Here is a 3125-nt window from a genome sequence, read left to right on the forward strand (position 1 = left end):
TTCTTTAAAACTTCTGCTTTGTTCTGTTTTCATATAAAATAACAAATCACTAAATAGCTGATGATCTGTAAATGTTGAGCAGTTGCTTGATTGGCTGGGTGAGTGGGTTGGTTTGGTATTAGAAGACTATGATGGACTCTGAAGAGACCTGTTCAGAACATGCTGCTTATCAACTCTTCTGCTTGGGAATTGAAAGTGTATTACCTAGTTGTCAACTGTAAGTCACAAGAAAAGAATGAGTGTTTTATTTGCAGATATGTATTTGGGGGCAAGGGACAAGTTTTATATTAGCAAATACCTATAAAGAAAGAAAAACATGAGCTAGTTCGAAAGTGCCACTTTTAATTATATAAAGGGATTATAAAAAGGAATTGTAAACTGAAGATTTCAGCCTAATGAAATTCCTCTGATGAGTATACGTGAGCACCTCAGACTGTATCTGCCATGATAATAATGACTTTTGTTGTAGAATATTGGTTTATACTATAAAGATGTCCTGCCTAAGGCACCTTCTGATTAGTTTAATAAAGAGCTAAATAGCCAATAGCTAGGCAGGAGGAATAGGTGGGACTTCCGGGCAAAGAGAGGAAATTGGATATAAAGCTAGGCATACAAGAGAGATGCCAACAAGATATGATACATGGAGGGAGTCAGACATACAGAATGAAAGAAGGGTAAAATGCCACAAGGCAAAACATATAAATATAAATGGGTTAAATTATAAGAGCTAGTGGGACAAGCCTAAGCTAAGGCCGAGCTTTCATAATTAATAACATATACCTGTGTCGTTATTTGGGGCTGGTGACAGAAAAGAAAGTCTGACCACAGACTTGTAAATTCCTGGAATAAGTACTGTTTTTATTGTTCTGAAGTAGCTATGTGTATGTGGTCAGTCTAAATTTTTTAATGGCTGTATGGGTTTGAAACATACTAAAAGGCATTTAGTGGCTTTCTTCCTATCAGCACAACTATAATTTATACTATTTCACTTAAAATATGGTTGAAACATCTAAGTGAGTCTACAGCCTCCTTAAGATATTTCAGTGTTCTATACTATACTGAGGAAGATGTTTCTTTTTCTTTGATTTTTTTAAGATAAGGTCTCTCTAACTCTGGCTGTCCTAGAATTCCCTGTGTAGACCAGGTTGGTGTCAAACTCAAAGATCCACCTACCTCTAACTCCTAAGTACCGGGATTAAAGGCATGTGCCACCAAGCCTGGCCTAAGATTTTTTTTCTCTAATGTGAACAGTTTATACAAATTTGATCCCTTAGAGTTTAAATGTAAAACCTGATTTTGTTTTCCAAATGTTTGAACAGGCTGGCCTCAAAATCTAGATCCTTCTGCTTCAGCCTCCCATGATAACTTAAGTTCTAATCCTAGACAAATCACAGCTTTTTGCGTAGTTAGTGCCTTTATCTTAAAATAGGCTTTTTTGTTGCTCTGTTGTTGCATTTTTAAGACAAGATCTTACTTTGTAGTCCAGGCAGTCTTGGGACTCAGTACCTCAAGCTAGACTGAAACTATGATGATCCTCAGTCTCAAGTGCTATGATTGAAGGCTTGAGTCACTTCACCTAGCACCACACTTTTTTCTGCTGTTGTTTATTGTTGGTTTTTTGCCATGCTGGGGAGGGAAACCAGACCTTGCACGTGGTAAGCAAGTACTCTGCCGCTGATCTGTATCCCAAGGCTTCGTCTTACCTTTCCTTTGGAGACTGAATCCAAATGGTCCAGGATGACCTTGAATTTTGGATGCTCTGGCTTCAGCTTCCCTAGTAGCTAGGACTGTAAGTTGGGCTCTGAGTTTCATCTGGAAGGCTTTTTCAAAATGACTGAGTAGTAGAAATATTCTTTGAGGCTTTACAATTTTTGTAAACATCTATATAGCTGAAAGGTTTATATAAATAACTGATACTATTTCCTTAAAAACTGGGTAGTTAACGTTTTTTTCCCTAGGTAGTATTGAGTTTTTGAAAACAGATTTGTGCAGCCTGCTGACTGATTTCCATTCTCTTGTAGGCAAATTAACAAGCAGAATGAAGTTCCAATAGCTTCTAGCCTTTCTGCACTTCATATTACTAGGTTTTTAAGTGCAGTTAAGTTATGTCATCAAAGTCTGAAATTCTGCCATATTTAAAACAGTTGGATACTTGAAAGATTTAGCATGTGTTCCGGAAGTGTTGCTGACAAACACGTCCATCCATGTAAGGCTAAAGCTTCAGAAGTGTCACTTGACAGTTGTGTGTAGGATTAAGTCTTCCCAAAAGATATTCTAGGAACGGATTAAGTCATAAAAGTAAGACCAACTAAAAATGCAGATGCAACCTTTCAGTGATGGACCACGAGTGCTACAAACAAGCTAAAAAGTGTAAAAGCCAGCAGTGTTACATTTGGGTTTAATTTGGGTTAGTGGGTTCCTGTGTGCTATTGGAGGTAAAATTAGACTGGGAATGACTGGGCTTTCTACTTCATGGTTTTGGGTTGTTTTTGTTTTTGTTTGTTTGTTTTGGTTTTCTTTGGGGGTGTGTGGGGGTTTTCCAGGCAGGGTTTCTCTGTGTAGCTTTTTGCCTTTCCTGGATCTGGCTCTGTAGACCAGGCTGCCCTCAAACTCACAAAGACACCGTGCTGGGATTAAAGGCATGCGCCACCACTGCCCGGCCCTACTTCACATTTAAATAATTTATTTATAACTCTCTGTGTCTCTTAGCTATATTCAACCTAACTTAACTATGATCACTCTAATTAGTTAGCTTACTGGCTCAGCTAAATAAGTGTTCAAGAGCCTCTAACACCCTTCTAATTCTTTCCGTGTCTTGGGTACCAAATTATTTGGTGGGTCTTGTGTTAGGTACAGCAGAACTGCACTTGGAATAGTTTCCCAGTTCATTAGGTTTAACACCTGAGCCACAAGAGTACTCTAAACAGGTGCTATGTGATGGCATGATAACATTATACTCTGAAATATCCCTTTTTGCATAATCATTAGTTTGCAATTTTTTTTATTTTTTTTTATTTTTATTTTTAGCAGCATTGATGGATTTTTGACAAAAGTCAGTCCCACTTGAAGGTTTTGAGAGTCTTCGATTTTATGGTGCCGTGGAGCAAACAACCCAGAGTCATGTG

The sequence above is a fragment of the Peromyscus leucopus genome, chromosome 6 (assembly GCF_004664715.2).
Source record: "Peromyscus leucopus breed LL Stock chromosome 6, UCI_PerLeu_2.1, whole genome shotgun sequence".
NCBI classification, from domain to species: Eukaryota; Metazoa; Chordata; class Mammalia; order Rodentia; family Cricetidae; genus Peromyscus; species Peromyscus leucopus.